This window comes from Schistocerca piceifrons, chromosome 2, assembly GCF_021461385.2.
Source record: "Schistocerca piceifrons isolate TAMUIC-IGC-003096 chromosome 2, iqSchPice1.1, whole genome shotgun sequence".
Taxonomy (NCBI): Eukaryota; Metazoa; Arthropoda; class Insecta; order Orthoptera; family Acrididae; genus Schistocerca; species Schistocerca piceifrons.
The window spans coordinates 507,663,350-507,678,521 of NC_060139.1; the positions used below are offsets into that span (position 1 = coordinate 507,663,350).

Genomic DNA, 15,172 nt, shown 5'->3' on the forward strand with positions numbered 1-15,172 from the left:
ATGAACGGAATCTGTTTAAGGAATTTCTCTCACACTGAAAGTTTATCCACGTCATCGTCCTGGGATCTCGTTGACTGGAGTAGACTGGAGTACAATTGTCTGCAGTGATGAGCCCCGACGAGCAGCAAAGACGTATGTAGAGACGCCCCGGACAACACTGGGATTCCAGCCTGACTGTAGTTCGCCATAAGGCTGACAACCAGGAGTGATGGTCTGAGTTGCCATTTCATTTCATAACAGGACCCTCTGGTCGTTATTCGTGTCACCCTTACAGCACAGCGATATGTCAACGATAATCTACGCCCCGTTTGTTGCCCTTCATGGCAAGCCATCGTGGGCTTACATTTCAGCAAGATAATGTCCACCCGAACACGGCGAGAATTTCTGCTCCTTTCTTCGTGCTTGCCAAATACGACCTTGGCCAACAAAGTCGCCGGATCTCTTCCCAAATGATAACGTTTAGAGCATTGTGGGCAGGGCCCTCCAACCAGCTCGGGATTTGGACCATCTAACGCATTTGTTGGTATCCTGACCTCGTCGTGGTGGTGGCGCTTGTGTGGTCAAATGATACTGAGAGCTACGACTGTCGTAATTTTGCTGCTGATAGGAGCTCCCAGGCCAGATAGGTCAACAGTGATGATCCAGATTAAATGGAATACTTCGGTCCTCCAGATTGAGGGTTGGGCGTGGGACAAACTTCCTCACACCATAAGAATTTGTTACGAAACGGCAAAAAACGGCCTCGGATACAGTAAGGAACCACAATCGAAACCACCTCACGAAGTCAAAGGTTAATGCTAGAATATTACGAAACAATCACAGACTGAACTGTGATACTTGGAATGTAAGATCACTCTACGCTCCTGAAGCGGAGAAAGTGCTGGGTGAAGAACTGAATGGATACGAAGACCACAGAAAGAGATGGGTGGTCAGTAACAGGGGTATATAAAGGTAAGTTCTACAGCTACTTCTATAGTGGAAATTGAGAGGGTAAATATGAACTTTGAGTTGGTTTTGCAGTAGCCACCAGAATAACAGGAAATATCATGGACTTCAAGGCTATCAACGAAGTAACATGCTGGGTAAGAGTGAAAGGAAAGTTTTACAACCTAACAATGATCTCATATCATGGACATACAGAAGATAAAGACGATAATTATAGACAGTTTCTACAAAGACCTAGAATCAGTATATGACGACGATGATGATGAGGATTATTATGACGATTTGGGTTGAGGGGGCGCTCGACATCATGGTCATCAGCCCTCTGACGAAAAGTCAACATCCAAATCTCGTGGGTGGGAACGAAGGCTGTCCCCCACAACCGGACCAGTTTATAACGTATTAAAGTCTGCCGCCCTTCCCCGCCATTTTAGGGATGAGGCCTGACCGTTCACAAAACTTTACCATTCTTGTAACATTGATATCGGTATCTGCGCGGATGGAGGGCTGCCCTAATGTCAGTATGCAGGACACACGCAGCCACAATATGCCAAACTGAAAGCGGCACGCCACAAACTTCACAGAATGGTGGATCTTCCCGCCGGAGGAGGAAGCCATGTGTCAAAGGGCTACGCCCGATGCGCAGTCTATTAAGCAAAACCACCTTCCAGCGGCGAGGCTGACATGAAGTGCACCAAGCCTTTGTGGTCGATTTGAGCGACCGCACTTTGTTGTCTGTCACCTGCAACCATTCATTCTCCCACTGACGCATGATGCATCTGTCAGAGAATGAGATAATGGCGTGCAACGGGATGAGACGCTGATGGACAGCGCTATCCCAATATGCGTCTTTGGCAGCTTTGTCGGCCATGTATTTGTCCTGTATTCCAATGTGGTCAGGTACCCAGACCACCTCCTTCCCACAGTGTTGGGCCCGCTGTAAGGAGTCATGGATGAGCTGAATCAGTGGGTCTACAGGATACGTGTGGTGAAGTACCTGCAGTGCACTAAGAGAGTCGGGAACAGGCAAGAAAACTCGTACGGTGATGTCTGTGAACCCTCTCCAGTGCCATCAGAATGCCATATACCTCCGCATCAGAATTTGTAAATTGTTCTGGAAGACGCACTTTGAAAATCCTATCAGGGAAAACTGCAGAACAACCGAGAGCATTCCCCTGATGGGATCTATCTGTATAAATAACGATAAAACTATGGTACATACTTAAAATAGACGAAAACAAAGTTGTAAAAACCAAATCTGAAGTACAACTTTTCTTGTACTGTGACAAGCCTAAAATCACTTTGGGTCTCTAAAGACACCAAGGCGACAATGCGTTCCATCCATCCCTGAGTGTGTATTTTCATGTCCGAGAGATCCAGATCCTTGAGACAGTCTGTAGCACGTATACCAAATGGCTGGGTCGCTTTGGGCCGATTCCTGAACTGTCGTTCGAAGGTGGGTTGGATCACTGAACTAAATGCTAATGACTGAGGTGACGCTGAGATTTTCAGCGCCATCAGTATACGAAGACACACCACTGTACGATGTGAAAATGTTCTTAGAGACGCCAGTAAAAAAGAAGGAAAAGCGACCCTTCTGAGGTTGGCCATTGGCCAACGTAGTTCACACGATTCCTCGAACTACAACGGAATGGGACTAGTCAATCTGCCAATTAACCTAAGAATTGTATCTACTTTTCTCACAAAAACATTTACAAGATAACCTGGAAACTACACGACCGAAACACACAGAACCGAATCGGCCACATAGTAGTGGATGCTAGACACAGAAGTGTTACTGAAACCGTAAATTCCCAAAGAGGTGCAGAAATAGGATCAGACAACTATCTTGTGCTGACAACTTTTAGTGAAGGGACAGAATGCAGAAACTGCAGGAGAAGAGGTACAGACCAGATCTACAGAAAGATAACAATAAGGACAGGTATGCAATTAAAATTCGAAACGTTAGCTACCCTGGAAAAAGAGGGAGATGATTTAGACAAGTTATGGTCCAAGCTCAAGATCGGCGTCAAACACGCAGGAGAAAAATCGCTGAAACCACAGGCGAGAGGTACGATGAGCAGCACAGGATGATTTAACAGTAAGTGTAGACATGCTGTCAACAAGAGAAAGGAGGCTAAAATGTAAGGACTGACAAACGAACAAGATGAAAGATTAACACTGGCCTATAAGGAGGCAGTTAGAGAAGCAAGAAACGTCCTTCGAGCAGAAAAGCAAGAGTATATGAACGGGAAGATAGCACTGCAGAAAGGGTAGAACAGTAGGCAATACAAGACTATTACAGGGCAGTCAGGTTCTTCCAGAAAGGATATAATGAGAGGACTGACGTGATCAAAAGCCAAGGAGGACAACTGATAACAGATTAAACAAAAGCTATGGGGGGAATGGAAAAAGTATTTCGAGAAATCTCCTAAATGTGGACGACAACATCATCAGCGTTGCGACAGCAGCATCAGAAGAAAAATAATTTCAAGGAGAAGCTAAAGTAATAATACCACCAGCGGAGAATGAACTGCCGAGCATGGAAAACGCAGGAGCCGCCACAAAAATAATGAAGAGAGGAAACGCACAAGTAATAGACAGCATACGTACATAGATGCCGAAAGAGGGACGAGAGATCCTACAAAAGAAAGAAAGAAAGAAAGAGAGAAAGAGAGAGAGAGAGAGAGAGAGAGAGAGAGAGAGAGAATACCATCTAGCTAGTTTAATTTGGAGGAAAAAAGGCTCCCAGCAGAATGGAAGCACCCTGTCCTCTGCCCAATAGTAAAGAAAGGAGACCCAATGAGGTGCAGCAACTATAGAAGAACTACCTTACTAAACACAACTTGTCAGATCCTGAGCATGTTGTTGGTGAAGCGGCTAACACCATACATTGAGGAGGTACTTGGATTTCAACAAAAAGGGCTTAGAAACCGAAAATTAATCGTAGACCAAGTACATATAATGAGGTAAATGTTAGCAAAGAGCTGTGAATTTCACTTGTGAACATATTAAAAAGCGTGAGATAGTGTTAATAGGCAAGTAATATGGCAAGAACTGGAAAGAGCACAGGTTCCTAGAAAACTAATGAAAGTAACACAAGCATATATACAAGAGACAATACGCATGGTGAAAATAAATGAAAAGATGTCAGAGAAATTCGAGGTGAAAACTGGAGTGCGACAGGAAGACTGCCTCTCCCCCCCTCCTGTTTAATCTGGTTCTGGAAAGAGCACTGAAAGTTAACAAGCCTGAAGACAGGGATACAGCTGGGTAGAGGGATGATCACTCTCGCTTGTGCAGAAGATGTTTTAATAGCATAAAATGAGAAATCTCTCGTTCAGATGTCAATAGTTTTAATGTAAGAGGCAATGAGAGCGGGTTTGGAGAGAAATATGGATAAGACCAAATGCATTGTTGTGAGCAGAGAAAACGATGACAGATCTTTAGACGTAGATGGCAAAATATCTGAAAGATTAAGAGAGTTCAGATATCTTGAGGAACTACTCAGTGAAAGGAAAGAGATATATCAGAAAATAATTTCAAGAATCCAGACAAGAAACAAGTCAAGGTTTGCACTCCAGAAGTTGTTTAAGTCCCGGCTTCTAACGTGATCCACAAAGATCAGGACCTACAGGACAGTAATGCAACCTGTCATCCTATACCTAAGCAGAGATCTGGACTATGACACAGAAGATAGAGAACTCCTCACATTTGAGAATGCTGTTCTGAGACTGTTTTGGGCTAATGAAGGACGGATATGACGGGATAAAAAGGAAAAATCGCGAACTTCAGGAGTTGTACAAGTCGTTGGACACAATGACTGTGATTAGAGAGAGGTGACTGAGGTGGTAGGGGCACATAATGCGGCGAGAAGGCCAGACCACGAGGCAGGTGGCGAAAGAAGACATTAGAGGCAACAGACCGACGTGACGTCCACGGCTGAGATCGACTTACGATATTAGACAGGCTGAGAGTACGATGGGACTGGGTGGAGAAGATTACATGCACCGAGGAAACTGGGGCAGGCTGACAAACGAGGCCAAAAGCCGACTATGGTTTGTGTCACCGAACTAGTAAGTAGTTGACGGACCATTTGGAAAGAATATGGCACGACATCCCTTACGAGGACACCCAGCAACTGTACCAAACAATGCAAAACCGAATAAGTGCTTGCATAACAGCCAGAGGTGGAACAATTCGTTATTGACTTGCTCAATTTGTGAAGCTCTTCCTCTTTAACAAATCATCAAATTTTTATGAAACTGTAATAATTTATCTGTCCAAATACGTAACAGCTACCGATTTCCGTTACATTATGGTAATTCCTTCGTGGTGCCTTCTTTTTTTTTGTGAGTGAGTGTTGTTTGTTGCGCGGAACAGTTATGTTACTGTTGGTCTCATTTATCATGAGTCGTTTCTTCATTACACCGAAGTGGTCCACTAATTACTTTTGGAAGACTTTTGCTTGTAATGTGAACAGTTCCATTTGAATTTTCCATAATTTGCCACTAGAACTTCCGTGGACGTGGCCCTAGTTTCCTCCTACCACCACAAAAGTTAATCTAAGTGCAAAACCTGCAAGTAGACAACATGTTAAGCTCTTGTCAGCCCTATCTGTTACACCTGTATAAGTAGTTCAACATTTTTGAGGCTATGCGTTATTATTAGTTGCTAGAGTATTCGCTGCAAATGTACAGTTGTGACAAGATATCAGAACGCGCATCCCGACAGCTATCGTTCAAGAGCAATGCTCTCTGAATTGAACCAGAGTTCAAGTCACAGCCCAGAATATAGTTTTCAGTCGTAACACAGTTTCAAATAGTAACCAGTTGCGAAAACTGTGTCCCGTTAATTCTGAGCGTCAAATACGCTGGAAGGTGGTGGAAAGCCAATAAGCTAACATACACTTACCAACCCAATTAGGAAACGGCTAAGGTTCATCGAGGCTTACCTGAAAATAAAAGAAGAAATATTATTAATGATTTCTGCCTAGAAGGAAAATAATAAAGAGCGATTGGGAAGCCTTAAATTTAAGAAGACACAACGTTATCAGTCACTAAATTAATTTAATTTCTTTTATTTCCGATACTTTTCGGAGACTTCGGTATATCATGGGGTGTCAGCATCGAAGTCAGGCTCAGTGACAGTTATGTAAATGTCCTTCCATGCGTATGTATGTGTAAAATTTAATGAAGCTTTTACAATAAACAAACAAAAAGTACAAAAATAAAGTCATACACAGTGGTTATTCGTTTGAGCATACACGGATCTGCCGCCCAGTCGACATGCGAATCCACCATCGACTCGCTGGATTCTCGAATAACGAAGTTCGTACTGAAGTCTAGCAACTCTTAATGGGGATTGATTACATTAATTATTTACTGAAAATTAAAATTGCCAGTGAGGTGACACTATCACGTCAACAAATTGAGAACAGAACTACCTATAACAGCTATTCGTGTACATACAATGAACACACAACAGACAGCTTTCGGCGCTATATGGGAGCCATTAACGATATGGCGGAGAAGGACTTCGCCACAAAGTTTCGTACGCTTAGCCTGTGGTTAACTTACCGTGTCTTTTTCCGTCGGCGGTGCTACCCAAGGAAGGGTCATATTGATGGTATTTATTGTCCTTGCAGCTTTATCCGTATTCTTAATTTATTACATTTGTTGTTTCTTCGCACGAACTATCTTCAGAGTTAAGCTGATGTAAAAATGAAGGGAGTGAAATATAATTTTCAAACCTAATAGCAGATTGTGGAATGATCACGATTACTACATCGGTAATGCGACAGTGAAATCTGTATTTCCGTTAGAGAGATCGCATGGATTTCAGCATTCAGGAATGGTTTACGTAAAAGTTTATAAATGAATAGTCTAAGATCGCATATAAGTTGCTAAAGTTTACTAATCAGGCGACCGGTTTCGATCATCATACGATCATCACCAGACTATTAAAATTCCATGACGACGGCTGAAAAGAGCGGCGAGTAGCAGCACGCTATGTAGCGAACAGTTGTAATGGTCTGATGATCGTACCACGATCGAAACCGATCACCTGATTAATAAATTTTAACGACTTATTTGCATTCTTAGACTGTTTTTGTTTAAAATCTTTTATTCTAATTTTTTGACTGTTGTTTCCCAGGAACAACGTTCCAAAAGATGCTACATTGTTTGCAGAATGACGCTGTTTACGTTCTGTAGCCTGTATTAAAGTAAAACAGTCCAAAAATTTCTTCACATTTGAAGCTCTAAAGATTGAGAGACAGAAAATCACAGCTATTACTTCTTTGCCTAGTAGGAAACGTGAAATGGTGCAAAGAATGGGATGGGAAATAATATCACAGCCCCAGATAGTTGTTCACAGAGCGAGTGAACCCTGTTGGCCACTAAAATTACACCACAATGATGGCATGCCACAAGCATCAAACTGGTGTGAAGTTTGCCACCTGCTTTGATACGCCAAGAAACATTCAGCGCAGTCGCAGACGCAGTGAAATGGACAGGAGTAACCCATCCACATTCAGTACATAAGGTGAATCAGCTGCCCCTACCGATGTCGTTTTACGCAACCTGCTATGTTATATCTGGCTTTCAAAACCCGCGTGCGGGATTTTCATATTCTCCCGCTCGCTACGTGCAAACTGTTAGTCCTACAACAAAAATGGACAGGATCTTTATGAATGACATCCAAGCAGTTACTGGAATACGTTTCCGCTGGACGCTAAGGTTTTCGAGTTATTCAAGAAAAATGTACGAAAGCGACCTTCAGACACACCTCCACCCTCACATTCACTTCTCATAACTCAGGATTTCTAGTATGTTGTTCGTAGCACTTCCTCATACCACTGCACAAAAATTTCTGACTACACGAACTATTCTTAATGTTTGATTTTTTTGTCTCTATTGACTGGGCTATTACACCGCCAGCATAGTCTACTATTCAGTAACATTATTAATTTAAACGAGCCCGTGAGGGTAACGAAAGAAAAACGACTTTTGTAAACGTTAAGCTAAAATTAATTATGTTGACACCTACATTCAAACTTAACGCTTACAAGTACAGTAATTTTGCAGTCACAAGTCCTGATGAACATAACGAAGTACTCGTAATTATTTATTTTATGCTGTAAAATTCACAGGACTCAAGTAAAATTTACACAAACGTCAAATTTACAATTTGTTAGTGCTCGTCTAAGCCTATGGCGTAATAACGCCAGTCAATGAAGACCAAGAAAAGTTCGAATGTGGAAAATAATTCGTGCGGTCGCAAACTTATGTACAATGGTAGGGCTGGTTGCCATGAACAAAATACTACAGAAATCCTGACGGGCTGAGTATGGGAATGGGAATGTGCGTCTGAAGGTCTTCTTGAATAGCCTGAAAGCTACTGTTAAAAGCGAAAACATGTACAACTACGTTAAATTTCCTAGAGAAAATTCCTACTAATTTTTTTTGTCTGACTGCGGGTTGCATAATACGACATAGGTATGTGGCGCAAGTGATACAACCTGTATAATGCAAGGTTACGAAGGGAGTTTTTCATTAAGAAACTGCATTAGAATGTTGGTTGGTTGTCAGAAGATCATGCCACGCTTCGTGTAAGAAGGAGCTACTTCTACCAATACATGTAGTAATTCGACAGCAGTAAAATCGTAGCCCGTTGAGACTCCGATTTATCGTTCCGCGATACTGCAGCTCTTGTTGTTTGGGATCCTACGATTGCCACACGAATATGGGAGAGATGGGTTCCGAGGGCCTCAAAGGTCCCATGCTGCAAGTACCCAAGTGGACACGAACCGCTCTGCCAAGTGGGATCGTACTCGGGCGTTAAATGCCTCGAGTCATTAAATATGTTGTTTGCAACAGGTTGACGGTTACTGTTAATCCATGTCCTGTCAAAATGATGACCACTGTTGCAAATTCCCTTGACATGTCAACAGAGAAGCTCGTTGACAACACGTAATACGTAATTGACACTTCATCGTCTTTTCAGGCGAGTCCTGGTTGTGTACAGCATCACAACAGAAGTATGATGTGTGTGCATGGTCACAAAAGAATTAACGTTGACAAACTGCTTCCGTTATCGTTACATGGACCCAGAACCTGGGTTGAAGGTATGGGGTGCCATAGGATACTCAACAGGAACAAGTCTGCTTTGCATATTCGTTAATGTGGACAGCAGACGTTACAATCTAGCGTGTTAAGGCTGTGTTGTGTCATCGAAGTATCTGTGGCATAATCTTACGACAAAATAACGCAAGACCACACGTTACCTGCGGTTTGCTCACCTACACTATGTGATCAAAAGTATCCGGACACCTGGCTGAAGGACGGCCACTGTGGCCTGGCGCTTCTAGGCGCTTCAGTCCGGAACCGCGCTGCTGATACGGTCGCAGGTCCGAATCCTGCCTCGGTCATGGATGTGTGTGATGTCCTTAGGTTAGTTAGGTTTAAGTAGTTCTAAGTTCTAGGGGGCTGACGACTTCAGACGTTGTCCCGTAGTGCTTAGAGCCATTTGAACCAGGCTGAAAATGACTTACAAGTTCTTGGCATCCTGCATCAGTAATACTGGCATTCAATATGGTGTTGGCTCACCTCTAGCCTTGACGACGGCTTCCACTCTCGCAGGCACACATTCAATCAGGTGCTGGAAGGTTTCTTGGGGAATGGAAGGCCATTCTTCGTGGAGTGCTACACTGAGCAGAGGTATAGATGTTGGTCGGTGAGGCCTGGCACGAAGTCGACGTTCCAAAACATTCGAAAGGTGTTCTATAGGATTCAGGTCAGTACTCTGTGCAGGCCAGTACATTACAGGAATGTTATTGTCTTGTAACCACTCCGGCGCAGGCCGTTCATTGTGAACAGGTGCTCGATCGTGTTAAAGATGCAATCGCCATTCCGGAATTGCTCTTCAACAGTGGGAAGAAAGAAGGTGCTTAAAACATCTATTTAGGCCTGTGCTGCGAAAAACACGACCACACCATAACACCACCGCCTCCGAATTTTACTGTTCGCACTACACACGCTGGCAGATGACGTTCACCGGGCATTCGCCAAACCCACACCCTGTTATCTGATCGACACAGTGTGTACCGTGATTCGTCACTACACAACGTTTTTCCACTGTTCACGCTCCTTACACCAAGCGAGGTGTCGTTTGGCATTTACCGTCGTGATGTGTAGCTTATGAGCAGCCACTCGCCTAACTACCACAATAATTGCTGTGTAATGGTCAGGGTAGGTGTCTGCCTATTACACATTACGACCCTCTTCGACAGTCGGTGGTCTCTGTCAGCCAACAGACGAGGTCAGCCAGTACGCTTTTGTGCTGTACGTGTCCCTTCACGTTTCAACTTCACTATCACATCGGAGACAGTGGACCTAGGGATGTTTAGGAGCGTGGAAATCTCGAGTACAGGAATATGACACAAGCGACACCCTATCACCTGACCACGTTCAAAGTCCGTGAGTTTCGCGCAGCGCCCCATTCTGCTCTCTCACAATGTCCAATGACTACTGAGGTCACTGATATGGAGTACCTGGCAGTAGGTGGCAGCACAATGCTCATAATATTAAAAACTTACGTTTTTGGTGTTTCCGGATACTTTTGATCACATAGTGTATCTCGATGCAGAGAGTGTTGAACTGTTAGCGAGGCCAGCAACAGATCTGTTACCCACTGAGAACGTGTAGTCATTCGCTGCACACCAACAATCAGTAGTCAACGGTTTTGATGAATTTTGACAGTGTGCCGAAGCAGCATGGTATGACGTCCCCGCATTTGCCATCCAAGTCGGCCGACACGACGCCCTGGAAGATAACAGCAACTGTTCCTGTCCGAGTCTGCAGTTCTGTGTACTAAATTTCGCACATTCTGTGCCCGCAAATCACACCAAATTTTAATCATGTATTCTTCATACTATGGGGATGATATAGATGGCTGGAATGTTAATGGAAGAGGAAATCAGAACAGGCTTGAAAACGGGTATGGGTAAGATCAAACAGTTCGTAGTGAGTAGAGAGAACGATCACAGACTGTTTGATGTGGATGACAGAATCTTTGAAACGGCAAAAAGTTTGAAATATCGCGGGACAGTACTGAGTGAAAGGAACGGGACGCATCAGGAAATAATGGCAAGAATCCATACTGGAAATGGGTCAAGAGTTGCCTTTGGAAAGCTGCTCAGGTCCCGGCTTTATCGAGAGCCATGAAGGTCAGGATCTACAGGGCTGTAATACACCTTGTGGTGCTGTATGGAACGGAGATTTGGAGTCTGATCCAATAGACATGAAGAAAACTGACGCTTGAAAATACGCTTTAGATACAGATTTTTGGATCACTGGAGACGACTGCAGAAAAAGTAAGAACAGCGAAGTTAAGGAGTTGTACAAATCCACTGGACATTGTGGCTGTGATTGGAGAGAGGAGACTGAAGTGGTACGGGCACCCGACGCGGCCAGAAGGCACCATGATGAGCCAGGTGGTGGAAGAAGACATCAGAGGCAACAGACAAAGGTGAAGATCACGGGTGAAATGGAGTGACTGGACCAGAGAGGTTATGCGCATGATGCGTCAAGCTGGAGAATATTTAATGACCAAAGGAGGAGACTGATCGGCGAGGCCAAAGACCGGTTGCAGTTTGTGCAGCCAACCTGGCAATAAAATATTCTCCCCACTATACTGTGTAGTCACGAGAAGTAAAATTTCGCTGTTCGTTATCCTTCCGTGTGTTGTAATTTGGATGGCATGCAGCGAACAATGTCGCATCCATGTGACAAGAAGAGGCAGAGAGCGTCTGTGATAGAAGTCTACTGCATCCAGATATGACCTTTTGTGTTTTTACATAGTTAACCCATTTTGCGAATTTTCTGAGTACACTTAATACGAATCAAGATCACGCGAAGGGTGCCGCAGGCTTGCCCTGCCTCTCGGGCGCTCTGAGAAAGAGCCTTCAGCTGGCTGCCACAGGCCACAGCGGCAGAGCGGCGGCGCAGTGCATCATGGAACTTCATCAGGCTCGTATTTACCCGGCAGCTGCGCCGCGCCGCCTTAATAGTCGGTGAGCGTCGCGTGTTTGTTTTTTGCCCCGGCCCAGCCTCTCGGCGCTGGCTCGGCCCCGCTCGCCTCTGGAGGACGAGGCACGGCCGACTCCTAATGGAGCGCGCCGTCGCCCCGTGTGGCCGGCGAGCTTGTCCGACAAAACATGCCGCTGCCTTGTCGGCCGGAGCTACGCGATCGTCACATTAAGCAACTCTGCAGGCCCGTCACAGACGAAACGGCCGCCATTAAGACGTCGGCAGAGCCTTGTGAATGACGTGGCCCACCGCGATGTGGTCCTGCAACAGCCCCGACACGTGTCGTCAGTGTCCCCGGAAAGAGTTAGCCCTGGCCTTGACTGCAGTGCTTGAGAAGCTGCTCGGTGCAATTTAATACTCGTGTCAGAGTCGCAGGAACAATGCGCAATTACACATCGCCCCTCCTGGACGAAGTACTACGGAGATCCGTGGATATCCCCGTCGCCCAGTCTGACTGTAATGTCTCAGATGTACGAGGTGCCATAAAAGAATGAAACTTTATCTGCCATAGTTTTTTTCTTTCAAATAACAATACCGTCCCCTTCAAAGTAGGCCCTTCTGCAACTATACAGTGGCAGGGTCGTTGTTCCCTATCTTGGTAGCAGCGCTGAAAGGCTTGCGCTGGTAGCACCTTCAGTGTCGGTCACATTATTCTGAATAACCTCCGGAGTCCCAAAATGACGCTGTTGTGTCTAGGAATCCTGCATACTCTGTTCGCTAGACAAACAATCAAACGACTTGTATTAATGAGTTTTATTACAGCAAGACAAGAACAAATACTTAACTTTGATCTGAGAATTCTTTTAGTCCTTTAAACATGAACAACCACAAGTGCAATTACACAGATGTATCGCAAGCAAAGGGCTAAATACGAAATAATAAATCTTCTTCAGAATAGACCAACACGAAGTCTGTCAACTGAACTGCAGTGACTACTGGTCTCTGACTGTGCTATGTAGAGATTGCAAATGAAGAGGGTACGATGCGTCGGCTATCGAAGTGGCTAACGTTGAAGCTGTTATCGAAGCGGGCTGCCACCAGTCGGGCGCGGCGCCTATGTCGTCTTCACCTAGGGGCCGCTGCTGTCACGTTGTCGTCCTGGAGGAAGGTCGGTCAACGTGCGATTGGCTGACTTCTTCTCACAGCCTTCTCTTCTCTGTCATTCCCGACTGGCGTGCCGGCGCTGACTTTCCACCGTAACAGACGCCCTTTTAAGACATTTTCTAATTCCGGGAAACGCTCACAAGGACTCAGATCAGGTGAATAGGGGGGGGGGGGGCTGTGGAACAACAGGAATGCCTTTTGAGGCCAAAAATTCCGCGATAGAAGTGGCCATGAGAGACGGGGCTTTGTAATGATGCAGCATCCACTTGTCGGCAACGTCTGGTCTAACTCGACTCACCCTTTTCAAATGGCTCTGAGCACTATGGGACTTAACATCGGAGATCGTCAGTCCGCTAGACTTAGAACAACTTAAACCTAACTAACCTAAGGACATCACACACATCCATGCCCGAGGCGGGAGTCGAACGTGCGACCGTAGCAGCAGCGCGGTTCCGGACTGAAGCGCCCAGAAGCGCTCGGCCACAGCGGCCGGCTCACCCTTTTCCCGAGCCTTTAAAAGAAATCTTTGTGAAACACTTGGATGACAGTTTGTCCTGGAGGAACAAATTCTTGGTGTGCAATACTCTTTACTGTCAAAAAAGCGAACAGCACTGTTTTGATTTGTTCATTCGAGTGAGATAGATCTTCAACATGTTCTCGGCTTTCCGAAAATGATTTGCGCCAGCGAAAACTATGTGCTCTTGATAAGGAATGTTCCCCATAGCCCTGTGTCAACTTTTCAAAGGTGAAACTCGCGTATTCCCGAAGTTTAACTTAAAACATGATGGCGTAACGTTGCTCTAAATTCCGCTGTTTCATTTTCGTAACACACAAGAGAAACACTGTTTCGCTGATGACTGTCTCAAAAGTCACGTGATGGCTGTATGGAGCTGGCTGGCCTACACAACTGAAACCACACAGCGATGCCAGATCACTCGTAGTATTGTCAGTCTCGCTGCTCTTCTCACACACCTCGTATACGAGGTGTGTGTGATGGGAAGTAGTGCAGGTATTTTTGTACATAGTACCTTAATATGTACACCCATCATCACAACGAACAGTCCTCCCACAAACATTTCGCAAACTTTACAACCCCGTATTTTCTGTGCGGTGGTGCTACACCACTAAGTGGACTACCCTTGTCCGTATAGACTACCCGTTTTGTGTACACGCGTACACACAACCTGCTGTCCCAGGGAATATAAGCATTTATGTCTTCTCTTGCCACGTGTACTTGGAGATAGGCCTACTAAACCACCTGAAACCATGCTACTACTAATAGCTGTAATGTTCAGTCTCCCAGTCAAGCGAATATTGATGTAATGTTGTTCAGTACGCCGTCCTCAGTCACCAATAAAAATATCCCATTACAACCTGTATGCTGAAATCCCCACACTATAGCACCGTAGACAAACCAGAAAATTAGCGGTACGTTTTTGTAATGGAAGAGATAGAACTCTTCAATAACTCGTGCAGAACTGTATGTCAACAACGCCATGACACAGCGGGTAGGTGACAGAGACGCTTCCAGTGACATCAGACTAGTCCGAATGACGGATAACGAAGTGACAAACCATCTATCTGTGACGAACTGGGACTCAGAAGGGAAGTAGGTGTCCTGCTGTTGGAACCCCGACCTATCATAATGAAAGCGATTGTGGCAACTGGTTGCCATTCAAATAAAAACGAACTTGTGTGCAACTTTGACGGTCATGTAATGTCATTCAGTATGAGAAGCCTTGGATATGATTTCAACATCTTGATTGTTCTTTTGACCATCAATAATTTCGCTACTCGCTACGTTCTGCAACTGCTCACTTCTATTGGAAAAACCCACCGAATCTAGACAGCGGAAGAAATAATTCAGGTCAACCCAAATGACTTCTTTAGCCACCTAATCACCATGCTCGAGTGCTGGGTGTAGCACTATGACCTCGAGACAGAGGAGAAACATGAGGATTCGCCGATGGCCAAAAAGCCCGAGACTCAACTGTTATCAGTCGCGCAGATGCTGTTTTTTGGGTCTACTACGGTCT

General features: G+C 45.0%; 1 protein-coding gene across 3 annotated transcripts in view; it reads right to left on the minus strand.

Annotated features, from left to right (window-relative positions):
- Nucleotides 1-15,172, minus strand: part of LOC124777967 (pleckstrin homology-like domain family B member 1) — a 1,066,194-nt gene that overhangs the window by 496,333 nt on the left and 554,689 nt on the right. The gene's annotated exons all lie outside the window — the stretch shown is intronic.